Raw genomic sequence first — 8,041 nt, 5'->3', positions numbered from 1 at the left:
TAAGGTCAAATTTCATAAAATGTCTTTTACTTTAACACTATGCTTACATTTATGTTGCCTTTGTTTATATCTGCAGCATTTAGGAATGATTCTGATATATGGGGATTCTAAATGCTGCATTATAGTTTGCAAATATCGTGTCACATTTGACCTCTGACCTCACTTTTCAAATCTGCCTTTCTTTCAAGTTGTCCCCAAAACGTGTTTCATCTTTTAACAAAGTCCTGTCAAGAGAAAGAGAATGAGCGGCTCAGTTAGTCAGAAATTTCCTCCAGTATGATATTAAATAATAAGCTCAAGTTATTCACGTTCATTTATTTAGAAATCTACACATATTATCCACGACGTACTTCTACATAATGTTTGTGTAGTCAAAGTAAACGTCTGTCATGATGTGAAAGAAACCAACATGAATATATTCAAAGTATAATGCTGTTCCCTTAAAAGTAAAAGCTTCCCAGAGATCGAGCTGCTCGGAGCAGGTTTGCGCTCTCTTGCTGTTATTATTTTTAACATTTTATTGTAGCGTATAATAGCGCCATGGAAACGATGATGGTTTTTGTGGAATGCACCGCTCATTGTTTTACAAACCAGGTTTTCGCCCATTACAACAAAGAATGCGCTTTTTTGGCCCATTTCACCAAACCTATAGAGCACTTCACTCGCCGTTAGAAAGGTGTAATGTTCAATTTGGCGTTCCTGGATGCACTTTCAAACTGAAGGAGTTCCACGATATGGCTGAATGAAAAGACAAATGCCTTTTCTCTTTTTTGTATTGCTTGTTTGTCTTTTATTGGCAGCTCTTCGCGTCACGCTGTCTCCTCTTATCCACTCTTTACTGACACGACATGTCTGCGAATGTCCTCTGTCTCGCTGGAATTGAATATTCGACCAGGTATGCAGGTTTTGGAAAGCTGATTAGAAAGCGGACGCACGTTTAATTTATCATACGTGGTTAACCGAGTCATATTGCCATCCCGGTGCCAAACGGGACGGGTCGTCATTTTGCCTGGAGCCGGGCTGTCAGTGTGTGAACCGAGGCCCTGTGTGTGGTTCAATCTGTTAGTGTGTAAGCGTCCATCCTGCCTTCAGCATCACTCCTTTTCACTGCAGCCATAATTACCGCTGTCTGAGGGTAACCAACAGTGGCGGATCTCATTACGCCATGATATGGGTCGCCGCTGCACATACAGGCACGCATACACTGCCTATTTACATATGAATGGAGCTGCTTTTTGCACACACACCCACACACACACACACAGTATTTACATATAAAAGCCTTAATGTGGGATACACACGTTACACAAACGGGCACGCACGCACACAGCAGCCTATTCATACATGCACCTCACACATACGGGCTACTCATAAATTTAGACACTTCCGTCAGAAGGCCCTCGCCAGCCGACAGGGATATGAACCCAATATAGCATCCCAGAGATAAGCCAGTGACTCTGGAAGCAGAACTAATATTATTTGCATGGTGTCGAGCGTTTATCTGGCGCCGCCTGCAAAGTGATGGTTCGGTGTCACTTTTGTTTAATAATGATGTGCCAATAGTAATATGCCTGCAGGCTGGAAACCTATTACAGTTCAAAAGATTATCCAAATACAATCTAATTTGGAATATTGCATTTTGACAGCCTGTGACTGGAGGAGGTGGGATGGCAATGCGATATATTTCTTTCTTTCTTTCCTTTTTTTTTTTTTCAAAATTCCAATTAACATTTTTAATGCTCAACAAACCAGTGGTGACTGCAAATACGCAGAGGTGTCTGACTGTGCCAAATCTCCTGATGGGTTTCAGACAAAGGCGGGTCTCTGTGTGTGGGAGGGAGGGGGGGGGGGTCATTTTTTCACAATGCAAACTTTTGATTAGCCCGAGCGACGTGTTTGGACTCTCCTGTCAATTGACTTTAAATTGACATTGTAGGGAAGGGAAAAAAGAGATAATCTTTAAGAAAACACTGTCCAACCACGATACCTTCTAAACACAAAAATCCTTATTTGCCATTCATCACTCTTATCAGCTATGACAGTTGCCTCACTAAGTCGGGTAATCTTATATGCTGCCCCCTCCTTTAAACATACACATTTACATTTAAACTCAGATTTAATTCTCATTGAGATGTGCTGTTATGACAGCGTGCACCACACATTCCCACTTATTTCACAGCACATTATTCTTAAGCTAGTATAATAATTCAACATGCTACTTACCTCTTTATTAAGATCCGCCTTTGCACACCTGCAGCTTTGAATTTAGCCACCTTATCATCACCCTCCCCTCATAAATACTTAACCAAGATGGATCAACACGGTAAATGAAATTGTTGGGCAAGAAAGAGACTTTTTTCTTTCTTTCTTTCTCGCAAGTTATTAAAACTGAAATTAAAATCCAGCCCAAAATCACCTAACAGAGTTATATATCACCAATATCTAATGTTTAATGTATTCCTGAAGTTATCCTGTGATGAAGTGCTTTAATTTTTTATTTTTTTTTGCTCCCCTCAGCTTGTCTGCTCTGCAGTCCTCATTCTTCACTCAGTTATTTCCCGCTTTTGCATGAAGGACTTGCAGCAGCCACCAGGGAAGCAGTGAGTAGTTGCTCCAATCAAAGTGGGCGTGCAGGTGTATTAATATTACAACATTATAAATATAAGATTTCATGTGACGTTTGGGTGTTTTTAAGACCACAAGCTTTGGATTTGTACGTATTTTTTCTGTTCCGGTGCCTCTGCGGTCGTATGAGTTCTGTTAAAATGAAAGTAGTAAACACCTCGTGTCTGTGTAAACTGTTACTTTTGCATAAATTGTCTGTTTCGGGGATTCTTAAACCGTGAAACCTTTAGCTCTACAGAAAATCTGTGAACAAACACAGCAAACTCTTAACCCTTACATGGTCGTCAGAGTTGTTTTCTGTACTACTTGTGTACTAGAAACCTCCAGCCTGGTTCTGTTGGAGGTTTCTTCCTGTTAAAAGGAAGTTTTTTCTTCCCACTGTTGCCAAAGTGCTTGCTCATAGGGGGTCAAATGATTGTTGGGTTTATTAATACAATATAAAGCACCTTAAAGGACCCGTTGTTGTGATTTGGTGCTGTATAAATAAAACTGAACTGATCTGAATAGAATACTCGTACTGCTCAAGGCCGGAGTTGAGGGCAGGCTTCGACCAGCAGAGTATTGATCGAAGTGGAACATGACTTCATGTCAAATTAAAGACCATTAAGCTTACATTCTTTCAGCAGGGGGCAACTAATCCTGATCCAAAAAATGAAATGCACTGATTTGTTTGCTATTTTCATTTTTTCCTCTATCTTTTAACCCAATCAAGCATCTGTAGGATGTGCTGAACAAAAAAGATGGATCCATGGAGGCCCCACCTTCCACCATACAGGCTAAAGGCTCTGTGTGCAGGTGGTCAGGATGTTCTAGTGTAGTCATTCTGAGGACTGCAAACTTTGTTCAGAATTAAAGTGTGAACTATAAACCTAAGTGTGAACTGAAGTTTGAGTTAGCGCTTGCTAAGCGCCTACTTGCACAACAGTTACAATAGTAGCCTCAAGCCATGTTTTCAAACTCGTTCAAAGTGTCTAAACTCAGCAGCAAAGAATTCCTGGTTGACTGGTTTGGAATTTCACATCCCCGCTGCTTCAACTGAAAACTAGTCTTGATAAAACTTTGTAGTTCAAAGTTTAGTTCTCTTCCAGTAGAAGCTCCTGTTAACTTCCTGCCAGCACTCAAAGTTGTTTCAAAGTGTTCAGAGGGCTGTGATGTAAGACTGCAAGCAATCTCTAATAATAAAGCAACATTAGCCAAACATGAGAGTAATTAAAATATAAGAAGCTCATGTGTTTTTGGCATTATTGCAATAATGAACAATTAGTCTTTAACCATACAAATTGTGCTTACCCTAAAAATACTTCTTTTTTTAAATAGCACATGTGATCAGCTGAAATTGTTCAGAAAAACATTCTTTAGTTTTTCTGAAGAGAAAACACTGAAGTGTTTCAGAAAATGATTGACTGAGCTTCAATTATTCAGATTCATCAGTTAACTTTATAAATAGAAGAACGTCTCATTCTCTTTTCTTGTCAATACTACCTCAAGCGTTTCTAATAAGGAAACTTAATTTCCTCAGCACCATAGCAACATCACTTTCAGAAATAACCACAGTGATGATTAGGGTTAGCCTAAGACCTCTCGATGTGACAAATGATCATTAATGTTCTCTAAATTTGGTTGTTTTCATTGAATTTATCAGGCTTCTTATTAAGCATTGGCTTTTTGGTTCATTTGCTCTGAGCCGATTCAGTATTCTGTGATTTAATTGTTGCAATTTCCACTCAGAATCTTGTAAATTAAGTGTCTAATTGGACAATATACCTCTACTCATCTTTGTTTTCTTTCCTTTGCCTCATATTCTCTGTGGATTTTCTTTCGCAGGTCGGCCTCTCGTAATGAAGACTTTTGGCTGATGAAACGCGGTGTTGGACTGCCCGGCAGACCTCGTTGCATCTTCAGAGCCTCTGAGCTGAGGTCGAGTGGTTGGGGGTGGAAGAGGACATCTCGAAAGTACAGCGAGTGCATGTGAAGGCTAGTTCTGTCTAAACTGGTACACACTGTACTATATTGCCAGAAAGCAAAACTTTCCTTTCACTAAAATAGGGAAATGAAGTGAAGAGAAACATTTGACTGACATGACTTTCTTCATAATACTGGGCAATCTGTCAGCTTCCTGCAGGAATACAGCACACAGTGGGCTGCAGCTGAATATTTCATGGTGATGATGGGCTGTATATTGCGCTGCTCAGATAAGAATGTGGCCACTGCAAATGCTTAGATTGAGTTGTGGTTGCGAAGGGAAATAACATCTCTTTATGTCCTGATGGGTGAGACACGAGCTTGGTCAACCGTAACCATTTCGAAAATTTTGATGGGTTCATTGGCAATGTGATTGCCTGCTGTTGCTTCATTTGTAATGGAGCCCTGTGCATGTTTGGTACTTTTAGAAGCAAATGTTAATTTCAGCCTGAGGGCATGTAATGACAAATGAAAGTGGAAGAGAGACTCTATCTGCTGCTGCATTGCTGTCTTTTCCCCCTCCGCTAAAATTCACATGAATGCCATTCCCCACCCTCAGCTCTATGTTTTTCACATTGGTCACATCTTTCTGGAGTCTGTCTGTAAGGTCAGTGCTGTATAGGTAATGGTGAGGCAAGGCCATGCTTTTCTATATTCACTGCACTGATGGTGTCTCACCCCTGAGGGCAGTCTTTCCTTCAACCCCGTGTTGGACTGTGCTCTTCTGGACAGAGTTCTCCGAGTTATTTGTTCTGGGATCTGCTGGAGCCGCTCACCTGCTCTATTCCATAGACAGTCTTGTCAATGATCTCACCAAGTGGGTTCAGACTGATCCAGAACAGCAGTTGGGACACAGCATCTCCTTGGTAGATCCCACACTTGATGGTGATTTGTGCTATAGGATTGAAGTTGGCCTCTAGTGCCATTTGCCAAATCCCCACTGGGTTCCTGATGAAGGCTGATGTCCAATTGTGACAATATCAGGAATAATGAGCAAGTTTATGCATGTTTTTTGTATTAAAACCCCAACTTCAGTTTAGCAGATCAGGCTTTTGAGGTAAGGAGGTAGAGGATTAAATTTTATTAAGATGCTGGCGTCGTCTCTTTCCTTTTCGTTTTCATTTCTTTGGTGCAGGGAACCCCTTCTCTAATGATTAAACAGGTATCATCCTTCACGTCTTGAGTCTGGTGGTGCAAGCACGAATTTAAATGTCTGTCCATGACACGTGAATGCCTACCACTTCTCTTCTCCTCTGCCTTTAGTGTGCTATACATGTGGCTGGTCTCTAGCCACATATTCCACTACCCGGTGCCTGCTCGTGTAGATTTTTAATAGATTAATAAGAATTTCATGAGAATCCATCAGTTTATTGTAAGAAATAATTACACACTACTCTGTGTCTAATTAAGTCTTTTTTCTCTTAAACATCCTCAAAATATGATTGACTGGACTTTAAAGAAAACCTTTAAAATCTAGCTCCATGTTTACTTTTGTGCCTCACTAATTTCTAAAAGGACACCGACCCAACATGATGCACACACTCATCATCGCCCCAGGGCAAACTGTTACAACTTTAGGGATTTCTTACGTTTTTGTTTAGCACATTTAAAATTCAGCGTGTTTTATTCGATAATCAACAGAACGATTAGCAAAGCTGGGCGAATTCTAACACACTAATTCAAGCTGCTAAAATGTTCATGCCTGAAAATATCAGCATGGTAATATTATAGCTATGTTAATGTAGCACGTGGATGCTATTATGATTGCATCCACGTGCTATTATGCCACATGTCGAGTAATAGCATTATTCTGTGCTTGAAGCCTGCAGAGCAACTAGCCTGGTTTTTATTTCTGTGTAAGACACTGAACATGTTTTAGACCCATTTAAAAATATATCTAAAATGATTTATGTAAAAAAAAAACAGCTTTCTGATTTTCTGGGTTTAAAATATAAATCTATTAGTAAAATATACAGTGTTATTACAGATGACGAGACACATTAATGAACCAATAAATGTGATCTGGTAATACAATATTTCTGATTTTGAAAAGAACTATTCTGTATAATGGTTACTTTACTTGTTTTTATGCTGAAATTTCTTTACTATTACTTGTGGAGAATTATGATGAAATATAAAATTAGAATGTATTAAATTTACTTCTCATGCCAAGCAAGCTGCTGTGATCCAAGCTCTGCCAACACCCTATTCAAAAGAAATCCCAGCTTTGTACTCCATAGCAGATGAGATGCTACACTATCGTATCAAATCTGTAGACTCACAATTAGAGATGCAGCGCACACACACGAGCGCTGGGATGGATGGGCCTGCAACCCAGTCCTCGGTTGTATGGTTCTCTCTGTAACAACAGTGTGACTCACACCCCGAGCTCCGCCGCCAGTGGAGCGTATCAGCCTACCATCTTCACAGGAAATGCTGGCGCAGCTCACACTTTTCTATCCCATTATGCACATACATGCACTTGCTAATAAACCTAGCATGCTCAAATCAGCCACTCGAACATGAGCTCAAGGTGTAAGGAGCATGTTGACAACTGGGGGAGAAAATAGTCCCCGTGATGGCACAGATGTTACATGCAGGCATGATGTGTTAATGATTTTGCCACAGGAAGAAAGGAAGAAATTCTTCAAACATAACACACAATATGCAATTCCTGTAGTTGCTTTTATTATTTTTTTTTAAAGAAAAAAAGTTCATTTATGGTTATAACTTAGAATACAAGAGGTATTGTAGCGCATGTAGTGCAGTGGTCATTGTAACCATTATAACAGAGCCACCAAAACAAAACAAAACAAAACAAAATATTATATTTTATCAAGAGCAGATTGTCAGATGATGAGTGTGTCAGTCCGACAATAAAATGCAAAAAATTAATAAAAAAATCATACATCAGACAATAACTAAACTAAAAGCCAAATGTGATCAGAACAAACATGATGATAAGAACAACTTGTGACCAACAATGAATGTGCACTGTGTGTGTGCACTGTGTGTGTGCACTGTGTGTGTGTACTGTCTTGGTCAGAGAACATTAGGTGTCTTTCATGTTGCTGTGTGACTTGCGAGACGAGATGAGTCACACTCACAGCTGTGATTCATCTCGCCAAAGTAACACGATGTACTCATACGGGCATAAACACAACTCTCTCTCTCACTATCACAAACACACTCCTGCGCATACTCACAGCTACCTCATTACAGCATCTTATAATAAGATTATATAAACACTTTTTGCAATGTGCATTTAACTAAAGATGCGATCCTCTTCTAGTTCAGCTTGATTTTGAGTTCTTCATGTCTAAGCAAAGCATTGACGACATAAGTGACTCAAAATGTTACTTTGACATCCAGCGTATTTCACAAAAATCTTGGCCTTTTTCATCAAATTTTAATCTCATTTCAATATCCTACTGTAATGATCATAGGACACAAA

The sequence above is a fragment of the Neolamprologus multifasciatus genome, chromosome 22, assembly GCF_963576455.1.
Source record: "Neolamprologus multifasciatus chromosome 22, fNeoMul1.2, whole genome shotgun sequence".
In the NCBI taxonomy this organism is placed as follows: Eukaryota; Metazoa; Chordata; class Actinopteri; order Cichliformes; family Cichlidae; genus Neolamprologus; species Neolamprologus multifasciatus.
This window is presented reverse-complemented; position numbering follows the sequence as displayed.